This window comes from Bufo gargarizans, chromosome 5 (assembly GCF_014858855.1).
Source record: "Bufo gargarizans isolate SCDJY-AF-19 chromosome 5, ASM1485885v1, whole genome shotgun sequence".
Taxonomy (NCBI): Eukaryota; Metazoa; Chordata; class Amphibia; order Anura; family Bufonidae; genus Bufo; species Bufo gargarizans.
This window is the reverse complement of record NC_058084.1, coordinates 104,933,505-104,954,618: the sequence shown is the minus strand read 5'-3', so window position 1 is coordinate 104,954,618 and position 21,114 is coordinate 104,933,505. Positions and strand designations below refer to the sequence as shown.

Sequence of the window (21,114 nt, the reverse complement as noted above, 5' to 3'; positions counted from 1 at the left end):
GCTCACCTCTAATCTGTGACCAACATCCATTCATACAAAAGCTCATATACCTCTGTATATGTATCGCCAGTGTACTCCTCACCTTTAGGCTACATGCACACGACAGTATGTGTTTTGCGGTCCTCAAATTGCGGATTAGCAAAAAAAATTAACGGATGACATCTGTATGCCACCTGTTTTGTTTTTTTGCGGATTCATTGTAACAATGCCTAAAACGGACAAGAATAGGACATGTTCTATTTTTTTGGGCGGGGCTACGGAATGGACATACTGATGCTGACAGCACACGGAAATGAATGGGTCCGCATCCTATCCGCAAAAAAAATGGACATGGAAACAAAATACGTTCCTGTGCATGTAGCCTTAACCAGTAAAACCAAGCTGCCTTGTACTGTCTACAGCAGGGATCAGGAACCTTCGGCACTCCAGCTGCTGTGAAACTACCATTCCCAGCATGCTCTATTCATTTCTATGAGAGTTCTTAGAAGAGCAGCGCAAGTATGCATGCTGGGAGTTGTAGTTTCACAACAGCTGGAGTGCTGGAGGTTGCCTACCCCTGGTCTACAGTGTACTGCTCACTTAACTTACTACTTGTCACTTCTGTCCTATAATGTTTTCTCATTCCCAGCTGTATACCTACAGTGTATTCTTCACTTCTGACCTGTCATCCCTGTGTTGTATCTATAGTGTGACCCTGTCACCACTATATCCTGCATCTAAGGGTTTTCACTTCTGATTTGTCAATCCCGTCATAAGCCCATGGGGAAAATTCATCATTGCTCTTTGCCGTGTGTTTGGAGTTAAAAAGTTGCAAAACCTGTTTCTGCAACTTTTTGAACACCACTGCCATGAAACCTATAATTTGACAAAAAACTGTAATTGCTTATCGGTAATTGTTTTTCTCGATACCCATGTCGGCACCCATGTGAGGAGGACCTCCCATCCGGGACAGTAAACCTGGGGATATAAAAATGTTCACACCCCCACCACACCTCAGTGATTGTGATTACCGGTCTCTGGAATGTGCCAACACCACCAAAGCAAAGGAAGAGATTTGATAAGAGATATGGATATATATATATATATATATATATATATATATATATATATCCATATCTAGAAAACAAATAAGAACCTTCCACCCGAAGGCAGCGTCCTCATTGAGATTAAGCCTATAATGCTTGAAAAAATTATGAGGGGTGCTCTATGTTGCAGCCCTACAAATCTGACTAAGTGAGGCGTTAGCCCTCTCTGCCCAGGAGGTGGCCACTGACCTGGTGGAATGAGCCCCGAATCCCTCCGGAGGAGGAGGGAGCCCGAGGGAAGCATAGGACAAGAGGATGGCTTTCTGAACCCATTTGGCTAAAGATACCCCGGGAAATCTTGCGGCCTTTCAGTCTACCCTGATATTGAATGAAGAGATTTTCGTCCACTCTCCAGGAAGCGGTAGATTCCAGATAGAAGATTAAACACCTCCTGACGGCTAGACAGTGGAATTTCCTTTCCAACTGATTGGCTGGATTTGGACAGAAGGAGAGAAGGACTACGTCCTGATTCATATGAAAATTAGAAAATACTTTAGGACGGGAGGGAATGGGTCTAATGATCACTTTATCGTCCAGAATGGAAGTGTACGGCTGGAAGGCAGAAAAAGCCTGGATCTCAGAGACCCTTCTTGCCGGGGTGATGGCTATTAGAAAGGCCAATTTACAGGAAAGGGTCTCCAAGGATAAATCCTGTAATGGCTCAAAAGGATGCTGGGATAGGGCTGTAAGGACTGAATTAAGGTCCCACGCAGGAGTAAGGGCCCGCAACAAGGGATGAGCTCTGGAGGCAGCATTCAAAAATCTCTTCACCCAGGGGTGATCGGCTAACCTGCAGTCAAAAAAATAACTCAGTGCTGCCACCTAGACTTTCAAGGTGGAAGCCTTAAGCCTCTTTTCTAAGCCCGCTTATAGAAAATCTAGAATCCTAGGTATTTCAGGCTCCTTAAGGGGGTCAGGAGTGAAACCCAGAAGGGTGGGGAACCCCCCCCCCCCCCCCCAGACTTTCAGGTATTTATTGGCCGTGGATTCTTTCCTGCTCTTAAGTAGGGTGGACACCACTTTGTCTGACAGGCCACTGTCTAGCCAGATGTTCCTCTCAACCTCCATGATGTCAACTTTACAGTATCCGGGTCGGGATGGAAGAAGGGACCATGAAAGAGAAGATCCTCCCTGGGTGGCAGAAGGGAGGGAGGCTGGCTAACTTCTGGAGCTCTGAAAACCAAGCCCTCTTGGGCCAATATGGAGCTACTAGGACTATGGATGCTCTTTCCCATGCTACCTTGTTTAACACCTGTGGGATGAGACAAAAGGGAGGGAAGGCATAGCCATCCTCCTGGCTCCAATCCTGAGCCAGAGCATCCACCGCTATCGGGTAGTCTAGATGGTTGAGAGAAAAAAAATCTTTCTGTTTTCATGTTGGAACGGGACGCAAAAAGGTCTATCGAGGGGACCCCAAATACCTGGACTATCTGAGAAAAGGACTTGTTCAGACTCCACTCCCCCTGTCTTAAGTTTACCCGGCTCAGAAAGTCTGCTATGGAATTGTCTTTCCCACGGGTTCCCTATCGACAGATGATCTGGGGACATCCACCATATCAGAGACGCTCTTGAGGACAGATGGAAATTCTAGTGAATGGAAAAGATCTAGTGATTCCCGAGACCTGTCCAATTTGTCCATTTGTACAAAATATCTGTCTGCAGCTCTCGAGAATGGAATTGTGCCTAGGGAACTGCTGGAATGGCCGACGTCATTCGACCTAGAACTGCCATAGCCTCCCTGAAAGAACATCGGTAGGATAGAAAGAGATCCCTCATCACCTCTATTGTCTTGGCCACTTTGGAGGAAGGAAACTTCTCTGAAGTCTGGAGTTTAACTGTATTCCCAAAAACACACAGCTCTGAGAGGGGGTTAGACATGACTTTTTCCAGTTTATTTTCCACCGCAGACTCTGTAGAGTGTCACATACAAATAAAATGTCTTTCCTGAGTTGTTCTTCTGAATGTTAAAGAATCAGAAACTCCAAAGGGGAGAGCCTTGTATTGGAGATGCCACCATTCCCTTTTTCCCAAACTGCTGTACGTATAAATTTTCCAGAGGACAGGAAACCTGAACTGAGGTGTGGTGGGGGTGTGAACACTTTTATATCCCCAGGTTTCCTGTCCCGGATGGGAGGTCCTCCTTGCATGGGTGCCGTCATGGGGGAGGGGAAAAATAAGTTATCACCAGAAGAAAAACTAAATAAAATAAAATTATATACACATATTTATTTATTTTTCCGCAAAATTGCCCAGCGCTTACTTGTACTACTCTGTGAAAACAAAATTAAATTAGCCGAGTAGCTATATGCCAATTTCTAAAGCTTTTTCATAGATATAGTTTTTTTTTTTTTTAACTCTTTCCGACTGACTTATACTTGCCTGGCTCCTCTCTAGTTGTTCTGGAGAATCATTTCAAAGGCATAAAGAAGAATGGAGGAGGTTGAAGAGGCTATTGGTTCATCCTACAGTCTACCAGTGTGGTAGCAAAGGCCAGTTCTATACCCTCTGTGAGGATCTTTGCCAGTAACCTGACAAGTTTATGCTTTTTTTTTTTCTTTGCCGTTTGCCTATCCTACATTTTTGACAGCCTGCTAGAGAAGGTGAACCCTGAAACAACCTACAGGGACCCCAGTATTAGATGGTGGTTAGATGAAAGACTCAGTTACCCTGAGGTAAGAATGCAAACTGCACCCTTGCTCAATGGCACTCTGCCACCCTGATAGAACTTAAAAGTACCATATATGCCCAGTTTCAGATACATTGACAAAGTTTTCTTCTATAGGTTTGTACCCTTATTTTTCCTTTTCACCTATGTGAAAAAGTTGAAATTGCTCTGTGTTCCCTACCTTGGATGTACCTTTTGTTGTGAACATGTGTACTGCTTTTCAGAAAATGTGGAGGTTGAGCTATATGCCCACACACTGTTGGAAATTTTAAAACAAACATTTGGAAAACTTAATGCGATTAAGCCAAGTATAAACTGCTAGTAGTGCTTGCCCAACGATCACACAACCAAGGTGGTGCACCCTGTATTTTGGGTTCTGCAGCAATGTATATTTTGAGACATCTCCCCTTGCTGCAGTACAGTCTGCCACACATGTTTACAGTCATACAGATGTTGGATATGCTCCTGTGATGTCATTCCAAGCTCAACTTGGACCAGCAAAGGTGGTTGTTGGCTGCTGTGCATAGAAGATCTATCATCTCATCTAGTCCCAGACGTAGGCAGGGGAAAGATCTGGAGATTGTGTTGGGCAAGGAAGCTGCTGGATACCCTGAAGAGCATGTAGTGCAGACAAGTTTTCTCTTGTTGGAACACCATGTCTCTCTTATCAAACAAAACCGTAGGACTGGTTCCACACTGTCCTAGATATACATATGGTAGAACAATGTTTCCTCCATGAATATCAGACAGGAATTGCCAGGGTAGCAAATGCCACTCGACACCTGGTGTTGGTCCTGTGTGTCTCCATACTACACATGATGATGGCATTAGGCAATCTCCAGCCCCCCTGCAAATTCTGATGCAGGCATTCATGGAAAACCATAGTACAAAGACACACAGGACCAACACCACACCATTTCAGATTTCTGGTCACAGTTATTTCTTTTGTATCCCTGCCTTTTGAATTTCTACTTAGAACTCATCCAATGCCGGTCCTGTCCCGAAAACCTGTGACCACCTGAAGATCTCAGTGATGCTCCATCCTACACCTCAACAGTGGCAAGACATTACCCAGGTTCCTGGAAACCATGGACAGTTTCCCAAATGCACTAAGTGGCTGCATTCATGGTAAACAAATCCATGTGAAGTACCCACATTTAGGGTACCTGTTCCTCAATTAAAAACAGTGGGGGAGATTCATCAAGCTGGTGCAAGTTTGAACTGGCCAAGTTGCCCATAGCAACCAGAATCCACCTTTCATTTATCACAGCTCCTATGACAAATGAAAGGTGGAATCTGGTCACTATGGGCAACTAAGCCAGTTGTACTTTACACCCAAATATTTCTCTGCACTGCTGTTGACTTTCATCTAATAGTATAGTCTATAATTGTTGATACTGGGACCTATTTTAACATCTTCCAGAATGGGCCAGCAGCCGCAGTACAAACTGGGTCTCCCTGAACCGCAGCCTCTTGGGATTATGGCAAGTTAGGGGTTTAGACCCACCAGTCATACTAGGCAGAGCTTTACACACTGATATTTTTTTTTTAACTACTGTAGGAGAATTTTTAACTTTTACCTCATTACAGAACATTGCTTTGTTGAATGTTCCTTTGGCATTCTCATTTCAAAATGACGTGTTCTTGACCACCATCTAAATTGGGTGCTGTCCTTTACAATTTCTCAGTCTATGATGCCACAATAGAGCAAAGTGAGGAAAAGTATGACCCTATAGCACTAGTCCCTGATGGCCAATTGGAAGACTTGGAACAGCTCAACTCCAGGATTTACCAACTACTTTGTCACCTAGCAGCAACACCTTTATTGGACACAGGTAATATATAGCTATAGCTCTCTACATTACATTTTGTCCCATCAAATATTGCTCATGTTTAGTATATTTTTTTCAATAGTCAGGCACTTAAAAGCAAATGATGACCTTTGAGGTGGGTTGCAAGGTGTTTGAAATGCTAATGTTTTAAAGGGGCTTTACAGGCTCCTGCCATTGACAACCAGTACCCCCAGCCATTCCCTACAGCCTCTCAAATTGGAATTAGTACAGGAACAGAAAGCGCAGGTCTGTTCAAACTATAGTGGCCGTGCCGGGTTAGTTAAGCAAAGCTCCCACTGAAGAGAATGGGGGATAAGGTGCAGTAACCAAGCATGACCACTACACTTCAGACCTTCACTTTTTGTTTCAAAGTACTAGTTCCAATGCCAGAGGCTGCAGGAGACAGCTCATCAGTGGGAAAGCAGGGTGTTAAACCATTAGATACTGATGACCTATCCCAAGTATAGGTCATAGATATCAGACCAATCCCCCAATCTTACTTGGCTGTACCTTTCAATATTAAAAGGTTTAGGCTTGTGTGTCCTTTACCTAACACTTCCCAAGCGGTCACCACCATCACATTCTGTTCCTCAAAAGTGTTTAATGACTTTTAGACAAGTTTGGTTGAATCTCCTCTGCTTTGAATGTTGCTGTGAAATATCAGCTGGAAGAATGTTGAAGCTTCAAATCTGAAACTTTTAAACACCATTGTGATTAAGTTTAGTCACAATTTGCGTTTCTATACCATTGTCTCCATGTTTAGAAAAACTCTATGGCAAGAAAAGGTCATGGAAGTGGCCATTGGCCCCAGGACATTTGTCATTTATGACAGTTCTCGGACGTAAATTGTGACTGAAATCTACACCGTTATGAGCTAGCATAGATTTCAATAGAGGCACATGGACTGCCAGAGAATGAGGTTTAACTTGCGACGAAGCGTATGCCTTGTCAAATCAAGCGCATCCTCTAGGCGCACAGTGAAAAAAATAAAAATAAGACTGGTATAGTCAATGCCATCTCCATCGTTCCTTTAAAGCAGTTTCTGTAAAATGAAAATCTACCGTACCCAAGTCTAGCACACAATCAACTTCACCTCATATCCAAAAAACCATAAACACATACCTCCCAACAGAAAAAATACTTTAGTGGAAGAGAAATGTTTATATTACTTAACCCCTTAAGGACCAGGCCATTTTTTGCAAATCTGACCAGCATCACTCTATGCATTAATAACTCTGGGAGGCTTTTACCTATCATACTGATTCCAAGATTGTTTTTCATGACATTAGTGGTAAATTTTCGCTGATACTTACCTCATCTTTGTGAAAAATCCCCAAATTGCATGAAAATTTTGCATTTTTCTACCTTTGAAACTCTGCTTGTAAGAAAAATAGACATGCCAAATAAAATATATTGATTCGCATATTAAATATGTCTACTTTATGTTGGCATCATAAAGTTCACGTTTTTACTTTTTGAAGACGTTGAGGGCTTCAAAGTGGAGCAGCAATTTTCCATGAAAAATGTCAGTCAGATTTTTTCAGGGACCAGTTCAGTTTTAAAGTGAATTTGAGGGTCTTTATTATAGAAATCCCCCATAAATGATCCCATTATGAAACTGCACCCCTCAAAGTATTCAAAATGACATTCAGAAAGTTTGTTAACCCTTTAAGTGTTTTGCATGAATAGCTGCAAAGTGGAGGAGAAAAGTCACTTTTTTTTTTTTACACTAACATGTTCTTGTAGCCCCTTTTATTTCATTTTTACAAGTGTTAAAAGGCGAAAAAGCACCACAATTCTTAGCCCAATTTCTCCCGAGTCAGAAAACCTCATGTGGATGTAGAGTGATCTGTGGGTGAACTACACTGCTCAGAAAAGGAGCGCCATTGGGATTTTGGACAGAGAATATTGCTGAAATGTTTTTTGGGGGGCAGGTCACATTTAGGAAACCCCCACGGCACACCATTTAGGAAACTAGACGACTCAAGGTACATAAGGGGTACGGTGTCCCTCAACTCCCCACAAGTGTTTGGTGCAATGTTGCTAAAGTTGGACATCAAAATGAAATTTATTTTTTTATACTAAATTGCTGGTGTTACCCAAAATTTTTCATTTTTACAAGGGGTAATGAGGAGAAAAAGCACCCCAAAGTTTGTAGCCCCATTTCTCCCAAGTACATACCCCATATGCAGGCAAACTACACGGCTCATAAGAGAAGGAGCGCCATTGGTATTTTGGAGAGAGAATTTGGGGGTTTAAAATTTGGAAGACTGGACAAAAATTTAAATGGGGGAAGGGGATTATAAATGTGGTACTCCCTGAAGCAACCGTCAATGCAGAGGCCTGGATGATCACCACCAAGTGCGACACGTGCCCTGGTGTCTTTCCGTATCCCCCCGTTACACACTGCACTTTTTTGGGGACCGTCCCTCCTTTCCAGTATGGGGACCACACCTGGAAAATGTTAGCCAGTGACGATCCAGGTGCCTCCAGTTCCCGAGGTACTCCGGCCTGCTCTTTCCTAGTCAGAAAAGATCAGGGTTTTGAGGACTGCCTCAGAACTGGAGGAATTTCAGTGTTGCCAGCGCTCCGGGATAACACAAAAGAGTTGTACAAGGCAACCTGCACCAAGTAGACCACAACTTTTTTTTTACCATTCCTGGGTTTTGCACATGGCGTTATATTGTTTCATATCAGAGATCAACTCCTCCCATATACCGATTGTAGTCCACGATACAATCTGGCTTGAGGACCAGTGCCACAGTACCTTGCACAGGGACTGGGGTGATGCAGTTACCGTGAATTGTGGACAGTACAAGGATATCCCTCTTGTCCTTATCTGACCAGCAACAGTTTCCACTGGTAAGGGCACAGGTCTCACACCTGGGGATAGGTACCTGGCGGGGTTGGGTAGGGAGGCCTCGTTGACTTTTGGATCTGGCGGCAAGGGACTGGAACAAGGGGATACGAATATAAGAGTTATCCACGTACAGGTGGTAACCCTTATCTAGCAGTGGGTGCATAAGGTACCACACAAGTTTCCTGCTAACACCCAAAGCAGGGGGACATTCTGGGGGTTCAATACAGGAATCTCCCCCCTCGTACACTAAACTTGTAAGTGAAACCTGAGGTACTCTGTTTGTGCAGCTTCACACCATACCTCTCCTGCTTAGTGGGAATGTACTGGTGGAAACTGAGTCTCCCCTTGAAAGCAATGAGAGACTAGTCAACAGCGACCTCCCTTCTAGGTTCATAGGCCTCCAAAAATGTGGCCCCGAAGTGATCGCTGACCGGCCTGATTTTGTACAGACTGTCATATGAAGGATCACCTCGGGGGGGGGGGGGGGGGGGGGGGGGAATAATGCAGGCACTTCCAAATTGCCTCAAAACGGCAATGTGTCATGGTCGTAGAGTAAAGTGGGGTTCTGGTAGAGGACGTCCCCACTCTAGTATTGCCTGACACTTTTTTGACTAGTCCTATGTGCAGCACGAGGTCCCAAAACAGCCTCATCTTAGCTGCACTGACCGGAGTCCAGCCACCGGCCCTAGCAAAAAAGGAGCCTGGGTGTTGAGCAATAAACTGTTGGAATAATTCACCAAATACATAAACGCACACAGGTATTATAACTTCAATCTTTATTATTATTTTTTTTTATAAATATATGATTGTGGACAGATTACATGACAATACTGCAACATAAAAAGTTCCCATATGCTGGTTCAGTATGCCTTCAATTGAATAAATCCCCAACAGTGTCACCAGCAAAGCACCCCCACACCATCACACCTCCTCCTCCATGCTTCACGGTGGGAACCAGGCATGTAGAGTCCATCCATTCACCTTTTCCGCGTTGCACAAAGACACGGTGGTTGGAACCAAAGATCTCAAATTTGGACTCAGACCAAAAGCACAGATTTCCACTGGTCTAATGTCCATTCCTTGTGTTCTTTACAATTGCAGGAATTGCCAGGAGCTGAGATGCCCGACTTCTGAGGGAAAGGACAGCATCATTCTCAGACAGCTTCCAAGATGTATTCCAGAACTCTTTGGCCTATAGCTGCCGCAGTGGATGGCATACTCAGTCGCCGGGTGATCAGGGCTCTGGAATGGTGTCTGGACACCAACTGGTTCGGCAGCTGGTGGGTTGGATGCAGCAGAAGTCCCTGGTTACTCATTCACCTCTGGATCCTCTGCAGTGGGCCACGAGAGCGATTTAGGAGTGGTGGAAGCATCTGCCTCATCCTCCATGTTCTCAGTTCCAAAATGGAATTACATTAACTCCTTTAACTACCAAGCCTATTCTAGTATTAAGGCCCACTGGCGTCTGTTTTTCTGTCACTGCAATAAAAAAAGCCAACTTAATTTTTCCATTGACATAACCATATGCATTTTTCAAAGGCACCATTCTGATTGTCAATATAACATTAACTTGTATTAATGACAAGGCAGGCATACAGCCATTGATTGTTTGAATTTGTGCAGGATACTAATGTGTTACTATTCTACGGGACAGTACAATTACAATGAAACCAAAATGTAGAGTATTCATGTTCTACTACTTTTGCACCATAATAGCACATACAAAAAAGTTTTTTTGCTACACACCATTAATATATTTGGTTACTAGACCAATAAGGACTTTTTGCAGGACAAGTTGTATTTGGCTACACCATTTTGAGGAGGTTAGAGAAAAAAAATATATATATACATTTATTACTGTAATCTTACTGACCCGTACAATGAAAGTAACCTGTTAAAGGAATTAAGCCACGTGGTAAATGTTAAATTTGAAGTGCCAAAAACAATGGTGGGATTGCTTTTACCACAGTCACATCTTGTATTAACTTTCTCTACATAATAAATGCCATTTGCTGAAGTGAGACAACCCCTTTAATGCTCATTTGTATGCTTAATTTTTTACAGAAACCTGCTGGCATCAGTTCTTTAAAGTGTCACCACAGAGTACATCTGATGGGTAAACGGCATATTGAATCATCATCGCCAGCAATAAAATGTACATTTTTCTTTTAAATGGGCATTTATCGCAATATCTGGGCATAAATGGTTATTTTTTTTATAGAATTCAAAACCTTGAATATATTGTTTGCTCCCAGACATCACAATGTAATCCTCAGACTGATTTATAATGCAGTGTTATACCATGTATTATAGTCTATCAATATAGCACTAACTGGCTGTTACTTTGGCACAGCTTAAAGGGAGTGTCACCCAATTTGAGCCTTTTAGACCGCTCAGATCAGGTTATAGACTCCTTTGCCCTCATTACAATGGTACCTTCATTTGTTCTGTCCCTCGCCGAGATCTTAAAAAAATGACTTATGCTAGTGAGCTTCAGCAAGTGCTCAGGGGAGGAGTTACTGCAGCAAGTGCCCAGGCCCCTTGGTGATATGCTCAGAAAACTACACCTTTTTCACCCCTCTAGCCCACCCTTGTTTTTTTATTACCTCCTTTCCCTCCCAGATCTCACGCCTGTGTTGCTCCACATTTGTCCTGCACCTGCTGTGCCCATTATGGGCAGAGGAAAGGGTAGTTGGACTGTGCTTGCGCCAGCAGCGCAGGCGCGAGATCTGGGAGGGAGAGGAGGTGGTAATAGGAAATAAGCATGGGCCAGAGGTGTGAAAGGTGTGGTTTTCTGCACACATCACCGAGGGGTCTGGGCATCTGCTGCAGTAACGCTGCCCCTGGGCACTTGCCAAAAAAACATTAGCATCAGTTTTAAAAGTTATTTTTTGAAGATCTCAGCGAGGAGCAGAACAAATAAAGGTACCATTGTAATGAGGGCAAAAGGAGTCTATAACCTGATCTGAGCAGTCTAAAAGGCTCAGATTTGGTGACAGACTCCCTTTAATAGACAGTCATGGCAGGTCTGGGGGGCTCTGTTAGGCCATCAGCTGCCAAAGAAACGCATCATTGCCCTGTGATTGTGGGATGGAAAAGGGGGGCCAGAGGGATACCCCTCCCCGTCTAATTGACATTAATCCATCTCCGATCTGGACCGTTACAGCAGGAGCCCACCTGTAGTTGTCAGTTTTCATTACAAAGAAAAAACTGTTTTAATCAGACATGAAACATGTAATGTTTACACTTACAGGTCAGGTCCAATTACATCTTGATCTTCGTAACAGCTGCTGGTGGCATATATAGGCTTTATTTTTGAGCCCCCAATTCACTGCATGGTGGCAGCATTTCACACAAAAATAGATCAGGTGTGCCAGCGAATCTTTACCTCAACTACATAAAGAAAAAAAAAAAGTTACAATTTAAGCGTTCTTCCAACATAAATGTGCTCAACAGCTTTAGTCACAAAAACTGAGCATTCACACAAGTTGCAGCTGGCAGGCATATCATCGACACCCGAGAGGCCCATTGGATATATAGGAATCACACTGCACCCAATGAGTCTCAAACAAATTAGTTTTATGCGTTATTTAATCTGAATTATATCGAGGTGATGGCTTTATCTGGTGACCCCATGGTTGAATAATTGGCGTTTCTGTGGTTGCAGTTGAAACCAGGGGTTACAACCCGATTGTCTCATTATGGTTTCACATGCTTATACTCTACAAATTAATGCTTGGGGGGGGGGGGCAGGCTGCGCCTAGGCCAAGTGAATTGAACAATGAACAATTTATTCATCTATTAGTAACTAGGCATGAGCACCATATCCGCATCACTGCATTAATATCAGAATAGGGGGAGGGCTTGAATAATTCCCACCATATAGATTCCCATGATCTGACCACCTTAACAGTATTAGCCCCTGATGAACCACAGGAAACAACCTCCTGGGGAAATGTATTGCTAATATCTGGAGTCAGGTATCAGGACAGCAGTGTCCTCATTGCCCATATTAAATCAGACAACTTATGCACCAGGGGTTTGTATCCATCCTTGATTACTTTTGGAGTGCTGGTCATCTCTCTTCACATGTGGTATGTCAGTTTTTTGCACTTGGATAACCCAGTGAGAATACTCCCAAGACACAGGATTGGCCTTGCCAGGGCGGCAGTTCCACTCTTAGGTAGGAAAAATAGGGACACTTAGGTTGTTACTGGGGTTTTCTTTAAAAAAAAAAAAAAATGTACTAATCATTTAAAAAGGTTATGCTTTTAGGGGAAGCTTTCCTGTGAAATTACTTAGCCCCATAGGCCAAAGGGCCCATTAACAAAACATACAACTTGAGCAGAGGAACATGGCATATGGTAAAGGACCAATATACATCACAGCCAGTGTGAGCAAGCGGCTATATTAAAAGGGGTTCTCTGGTATAAAAAAATATATATAATTTTCCTACCAGCACATGTAAACTGCTTTGCTCTTTCCTTCACCTTAAAGTTCACTTTATTAAATCTGGGACGGAAAGACCTCCTGGGGGGCTGTCTGAGGGGGAAAGCCTTTTTTCTTGTCAGGCTTTTTCTAGTAAATCATCAAGGACTGGCCCAAACTAAAATTCACCCAAGGAATTGCACAAAGTTAATCCTTGGAATTAGCACCCCCAATTCCAGCCTTTTAACCAAATTGCCCTACAGACAGTTCGATAAGGCAGAAGCCCTAGCAGAAAATCTTGAGTCTGCAGAAGCATCGGGTAAGAAATCGAAGGCATTTATAGTAGGGAAAGAAGAAAGTAACTGTTCCCTAGAGGTACCCCCCTTTTAAGGGGTTGTACAGGTTCAGAGCTGAACCCAGACATACCTCCATTTTCACCCAGACAGTTCCCCTGACTTCATCGGAGCAGTTCATGCACTGATGCTCTCCTTTGCCCTGCACTAAATTGCACAGGGCAAAGGCATTTTCAGGAGTTCCGGTGACAAACCAGGCTCTCCATGGGGCTGCCATGAAGCCCGGTGATGTCACCAGCACTGATGGGCGGGCTCTAGTGCTCCCCATGCCAGTAAAACTGGCTAGGGCCGCACTAAAGCACACCCCATTAGAGCCAGTGAAGTCACCAAACACATTGCCGGGAGAAAGCTTCCGCCCGGCAGTGTGTTCAAAACAAAAAGCCTGTGCCCTGCACGATCCAGCGCATGGCAAGGGAACACATCAGAGATGCTCCAATGCTATAAGGGGGGCTGCTACTCCACTCGTTATGGCAATGAGCTGGCTGGGCTTTTCTCCTCGGCGCATGCAATCCAGCTCCCTCCCCTTCCAGTCCACAGCTTCCTCCCAGCGCCGCAACTGGAAGTGTAGACACGCGAGGGCTGGCGGCCGAACATGGCCTCAGAGGTTTGCAGGAGCCCAGAAAGGCAGAAACCTCCCCAGAAGGGAGAACAAAAAAGGGGTAGGGAATGAGAAGGGAGCCCAGAATTCTGCAGAGGCTCTTAAAGGAGTCTAATGCCGCACGGGGAAACTCTCCTCACACTATAACAATAGCCAGGGCCCCCACAGCTCCATCTTAGCTTTATTCCAGCAGATCCAATTCCCTCCTGCCCCTTAGTACAGGAAACCAAACTGGAGGTAGAGGGGATGATCCCTCTTTTAAAAGGCGGTTCTGGTTTTTGTCCTGAGGAGTTGGATGAGGCCTCAAGGGGAGCTGTCATAGGCAAAACAAAAAAACAACAACTCCTAAATGCCTATTAATAATGACCTATTGTCTAGGAAGCAAACAATGGAGGAATTAAAATGGCAGCTGTCAGATTCCTGTGCATGGAATCCGTCCTAGGGACACCGCAGAGCACAGGAGCCCTTCTGTAAGCTCTATTCTCTGCCTTGGCACTAAAGTATGTGCAGCCAGGATAAGCCCATCTATCTCAGAACAGAGCTCAGCAGCCCTTGTACTCACAGGCTGAAGAGTTTTCTGACACCTCCTTCAGTGTTGTGTCTGGGCTTCATTCCTACAGTTATGGGTTTGTGTTTTCTGGAGAACCCCTCTAAGAACAACCAATTAGAGACAAGGGGGGGGGGGGATCAGCTGGGGTTGCATTTACCCATCCTCTTGCTTTGTGAGGAAGTGCTGCTCCCCGTCAGTTGCGTACAGCTCTCTCGTTAAGTTCTCCCACGCAGAGTCCATCGGGATATGATGAGTCCTCAGTGTGTTCATCCCACATGTCGAGCTGCTCCTGTAACAGTGTGAAAAGCATATCCATATTAATGCAGGACATGTCAGCATCTTCTGAAAGTGATAGAACTACTACGCTACCACAAAGCTGGCTGGAAAAACATGGATGTGTGAAATGAACAAATTCAAGTCAATGGATCCATGTGCTGTCTGTGGAGAACATCTCATTCCCTGGTGTGAATAAGGCCCAATAAGCTCACTCCTCAGATACTTAAAGCCTCAGCATTACCAATCAGATGGGTAAACGGCAAGGATGAATCATCATTGAGTGAGAATAAAAAGAAAATTCACATTTTAGACCCCTAAGATTCACGTATACAAGATAATTGTTAACCGCAATTTGTCACCATTTCTTGCATTGTATACTTCCAACATGTGATTTACATCAATGGCTATAACAGAACTCTTAGTGGTGCATGGGGTCTCTACTGTACCTCTGCATGCCTCAGTACCAGAGGCATGAGGAGACCGATTCAGGACCCCAACAGTTTTTTTTTAAATAAATTGTAGCCTATTCCATCAGACTCCATACGCACAGTATCGTGCCCTAGGATAACTGGTTCTAGGGGACGCCATTCCCCTTCTTGTCTTAAGGCCCTTTCACACAAGCTCATGATCAGGGGAATTCACTTCTAAACCTGTCAGGTGGGAAGCGTTCCTTCCCAGCAACTGCCTTCTCAATAGTGGAGGAGACCACCGCTATTACATGCAGGGACCTCCATCAGACTATGGGAAGGAGATAACTATGCCATCACTCGTCCCCATACTGATTAGTTTGCCGGCAGCAGATTGCTATTACACATCACGATCTGCCTCCAGCAAACATTTTTAAACCTGTTAAAAGATTCCAATTGCCTGATGAATGTGTGTTTGCTCGTTCATCAGGTAAGGCTACTTTCACACTGGCGTTTTAGCTTTCCGTTTGTGAGATCCATTCAGGGATCTCACAAGCGGTCCAAAACAGATCAGTTTTGCCCTAATGCATTCTGAATGGAAAAGGATCCGCTCAGAATGCATCAGTTTGCCTCCGATCTGCCTCCATTTGCAGTGTTTGTGTCCGTCTGACGAAACTGAGCCAAACTGATCCATCATGAGACAATTTAAGTAAATGGGGACTGATCCGTTTTCTATGACACCATCTGGCACAATAGAAAACGGATCCATCCTCCATTGACCTTCAGTGGTGTTCATGACTAATGCATGCAGTTGTATTATCTGCATGGATCTGCCTGTGCAGATCCATACCAAACGTGAGTGTCACTGCCAGATCGTTAACAAGCGTTCGCACAAACGCTCGTTAGCGATGATCGGGCAGCCAGTCTAAAACTGCCTTTGAGTGTTTGTGACCTTAGTAAATCAGAGATGAGGGTTATTAGATGACTGGTACTTTTTAATTTATATTTGTGCTGGTCACACAGCTAGACAAACAGTTAACCCTTTGTGAAAGAACTCAATATTTTTTAATTGAAAAAATTATTTTTAGCCCTAAATGAGCAAAATGCAAATCACAAATTGTACATAGCCTTAAAATTCTTACACCATCTTCTAGCAGATAAGGAAAAATAAGAAACAGAAAAGTACAAGTCAAACCAGTACAAGCAAAAAAAAATAAAAAAATACCACCCTAGGAGTATACCAGCTTACCTGAATGCTTACTCTTGTGTCACCGCCGAAAACTAAAATATACAAATGAGAATTACAGTTAACAAATGTGAGGAGAACAAGTCCTATAGACAAAGCAATGTTCTCATGTACACGGTTGGGGAGACTGAGGTGGTAATGCAAATATCTCTCTGGACATCGGGCATAATCATTACAAACCACTCAGAACTCCTAGCAGATAATACATTAATGCTGGCATCAGATTTCTAAAGTGTCACCACAGACTATCTGATGGGTAAACGGCATGCTGAATCATCATCGCCAGCAACTTAATATACAAGAACATGTAGCCTGACATTAAAGGGGTTGGCTGCTGTTTGAGGGGGGGGGGGGGGGGGGGTTCTCTTCATAGTTTACCTGCCGCCATCCTATTCACTTCATTGGGACAGCTCCTTGAATGGGAAGGAGCCACCCCATTGAAGCGAATGGGGTGGAGTAGATGTAATTACACAATGGAGAGCGTGGCCTTCTCTTCAAACAGCTGATCAGCAAGGATGCCCCCTGCTGATCTGATAGAGGATAGGGCATCTATATCTATATAGTGGACAACCCCTTTAAGACTAGACCACTGGTTATAAAGACAAACAGGTTGTAAACAGCAGAAAAATGCCATATTGGCAGAGATGAAGGTAGAGTGTTGTGATAGCGATGCTCATAAGCAGAGCTTAGTTTTGTTCACCTGCTCCAAATTAGGTAATACGTGCACGGCAGTACTACACCGACACTGTCAGGTCAAAGCAGAACTTAACCATCATGAAGTTACAAGCATTCTATACCCTTAGTTGAGGGGAGGGTCATACATGGACTCCTCCATTTGTATATCTGCATACTCTCATACAATGGAAGCAACCTTAAAACATATCCATGTATTGTATGGGCATACGCCTTAGTTTCTTTGTTCTAAAATGCCATTCAGCAGGGCGCTGTCCCAGAGGTAAAGCAGTATATGGCAGCCATCTTGATTGAATAATATCCATTTTCTATAACCGTTGAGCCTCTCTTGTGCACTCCTAGCTATGTCTTCAGGATCCTACGCATTGCTTCACGCTGCTTAACAGCAAGCCTTGCTCCCAACTTGACCCAAATTTACTAAGACTACAAGGAGTAAACCTAAAGGAGTTAACGGACACTATAATGCTCTCTCATATGGCAGACCCCTCACACTCATCCTACTTACCTCACTCCCCACACTGCCGCAGCAGCGCCTCCCGCAATGCTAGGGAGGCTCATCCCCATCACCGCCTGCCGCCCCTCCCTTAATGTTTTCATCCACGCATGGGGAGAAGCCATTGCAGCAGTGCAGGGAGCGGTGCGGGGAGCCAGGTAAGTAGAATCAGTATGAGGGGCCCAGCATGGGGGAGCATTTGTTAGTGTCGGATAACCCCTTTAAGGCACATTTACATGCACTGGCTGAGCAGGCAATTACTAGGAAGGGACCATTCCTTCCTGATAATTGCCTGCGTGTCAGAGGTGGTGAGAGCTGCATTTACATGCAGCCATCGCTCGTCCTCCTACAGGTTCATTGTCTGGTAGCAGATCGCTGTTTACACAGCGCAATTAGCTGCCCTGAAAGGATTTAGAAGTTACATAACCATGATTTTTTTTTCCAAAAATGCTTTGTATAAAAGTAGTAAAATGTAAAAGTTATATAAAATTGGCATCTTTGTAATTATACTGAACAGAATAAAGGCATCACTGCCTATCTTAGGCCTGTTTCACACTTCTGGTTGTAGTTCCTGCAGAGAACGGCCTGCTGGATCTGGCACTGCCAGATGTCACCATAATGCCCGCCAAACCCCTTTATAGTCCATGGGGATCAGGCTGCTACATAGTAAATATGCCAGGATTTGTGCAGGCTGCTCTGGCAGAGAACTACTGCCGGCAGCGTGAAACAGAAAGAAATTCTAATTTAGAAAACAGCTAATTTTTCCAAGTTTTTGGATTATTATTTTTTTATTAATAAAGGTGGAGCGACTCACATTTACCACTTTCATAAAGTACAATGTGATGAAAAATCTAGGAATGGCTTCGATAAGTAAAAGCGCAAAGTGACATGTCAGATTTGCAAAATTGGGCAGGGTCAGGATGGTAAAAAATGCAGCATGTTTGCAAATGTTTTGCTCAAACTCCATGAGTGGTACAGAAGCCACATGCTGCGGGACAGCTCCGTAATAAAATGGTCATAAGATTTTGCTATACCAGTATGGCGGTATTATCAGAAGCGAATAATGGTGCATGGAGTAAATGTGCACAGTGCATCCACCTGTATACTCATATCGACCAAGTGTCAGCCATGATGAATGGACTACGGTTACAAAGTGACCTCGACATGGTGCCAGGTGCAGAGACTTTACAGGGTTGAGAAGCTCGATATTGATTTAGGGTCCTAGTTCTACAGCAACTATCCCGAGGGGTCTATTTAACACATTCACAGATAGCACTAGCAGAGAAACATGAGGTCAGGGTCACCTACATATTAAAGGAGGAAATCTTACCACTTGACCCTTAAGATGACCAATTTATCATCCGCCAGACTCCAAGTGTCAAGCATGATTTATGAAGACGTCAATGGTGTCGTGGCTTCTAAGCTGAAGTTATTGATTTAAAATTTTCCATGATGAACACCAACTGTCCAACAGATGAATGATCAGTGTCGAATGGGTCTATACCACGAGTAAGACATATCAAGTTCACTATGGCTATAAACCACAAGTGTATTGATCCCGCACTCTACATACCACGTTTTACTCCACATGGTTTAGGTTTATATTTGAAAACACTAAGCAAAATGCCTCCCAAATGTTCATCTTTGAGGCACTATGCCCGTCCAATCAAAAATTCACAGAACAAAAAAAAAAAAAAAAAAAAAGTGTACCACTAAGACAAAAGGCTCACAATTTTGGGACCAGATTAACCAATAAGGTCCAATTTTATTAATTTCTTTTTTTTAGACAGTAAATTTAGACTACATAGTCTAGGGCAGTGATGGCGAACCTTTTAAAGACCAAGTGCCCAAACTGCAACCCAAAACCCACTTAGTTATCACAAAGTGCCAACACGGCAATTCACCCTGAACACTACAGTCCAATATAGTCCATCTTCTATGTACTTTAGCATTTAGCTATAATAGCCTGCCTACAATAAGTGTGCTGTTCATGGCAGGAAAAGTCTAAGGCATATTGGTACACCATAGACTTTCCAGGGCGCAGGTGCCCACAGAGACAGCTCCGAGTGCCGCTTCTGGCACCTGTGCAATAGGTTTGCCACCAATGGTCTAGGGGGTCAACACTTCACATTAAACCTGGCACACATGTACACTGCCCAATACAAGACAATACCACCATTAGAGTACATGTAGTATAAAAGAATCAGGGCATACAGTATGAATAGGCTCACAGGTTCCTTTAACCCCTTCCAGGCAGGCACCATACATGTACAGCACAGCCGTAGTATGAAGTGGTGATTGAGGAAGCAAAAAAAGCTGGAAAAGTTCTAATCTCTATAAATTGTACTGACCAGCAAACTAAAAATAACCAGCCAGCTCCCTGTAAAATCGGATTGGCGGGGATGCCTAGACAGCCCCCCACCAACGTGATTACCTATCCTGAGGATAGGTCACCATCTATTAGGGCTCAAGCACACGACCGTATGCCCTTCGAGACATACAGTCCATGAGCGGGCTGTATATCCTAGAGCAGCATACATCGTGCGCACAGGAGCACATAGCATCATAGGTTACTATGATGCTGTGCGCATCGGGCCACCCGCTGGACTATTGTCCCTTTACTCTATTTCAATAACGGAAAAGTATAATGCTAGTGTGAAAGTACCGTAACAGTACCAGCTAAGTAAATGTGTTCCAAATTCTTGTTCCAGGGGCCAGAACTATCCCCCCTTACCTGGTGCATAAGCAAACCTGATTTTATGCATGTGCCAAGGTGATAAGTTCTGGCACATCCACAGAGAAAGACATGGTAAAGGACATGTGTAATTTCCCCCTTCCCCACATCTACTATACATGTGGTCAGTTACAACCACTGCATGGGGCCTTCTGAAGGCTGAGGCCTGCCATAGTAAAGTTCCTGCCCACTACACTTTGTGGATTATTAGGTGGTCCCATTAGAAAGTACAACTTGTCCCACAAGAAACAGACCCCATACAGTTGTGTGCACAGACATAACATTGTAGATTACAGCGACAGCTTCTGTAACACAAGCCGTTTCTATAGGGCGCTCCCACAGCACTAGTAATGAGGAGCAGCCTGTACATACACCGATAAGAAGCTGCAGTGTATGCAGAGTGCGCTGCCCTGTGATAATCCTCACCATGTGGAGACACGCGGCCGCCATCTGGTCTGCACAGAGGCCACGATAAGAGCGCCATCTCCTCCCGCCACATCAGACCCGCGGCTCAGCGCAAAAGGAGCGAGAGGTGGAGCCACTGCAGCACTTCTTATCACCCGATACCATAGAGCTGCTAAGGAGGCCAGAGCGTCCATTTCACCGGCGGCCATCTTCAAAGCGGGCAAATCAGCTGTGGTGCGCTGCAGGGCTTCATTACAGAATGGGAATGTTCTCCCTCATCATTCTGCTCTGCTCTTTGCAGAGTCGCACTACGGCTGCGCAGTTCAGGAGTGCTGCCAATAACAAATATGGCGGACGCCAAGTCGTCATTAAACTGTGAGTCCAATAAAAGCGCAATAGGCGGACTAGAGCTGGTAGACACGTGCGAAGGGAAACGAGATGCAGTTTCCTAGTGGGCGGAAGGACTTCCAATAACGTCACACCCGCGTG

At 44.3% G+C, this 21,114-nt stretch overlaps 1 long non-coding RNA gene across 1 annotated transcript; it reads right to left on the bottom strand.

The window, feature by feature from the left end:
* Positions 1 to 9,203: 9,203 nt before the first annotated feature.
* On the bottom strand, positions 9,204 to 20,775 carry LOC122938898. Its single transcript, XR_006390063.1, has 5 exons — positions 20,647 to 20,775; positions 16,304 to 16,335; positions 14,529 to 14,660; positions 11,694 to 11,835; positions 9,204 to 9,921 (listed from the first exon to the last, which is right to left on the bottom strand). It is a non-coding gene; the product is annotated as an uncharacterized LOC122938898 (long non-coding RNA).
* Between the last annotated feature and the right edge of the window lie 339 nt (positions 20,776 to 21,114).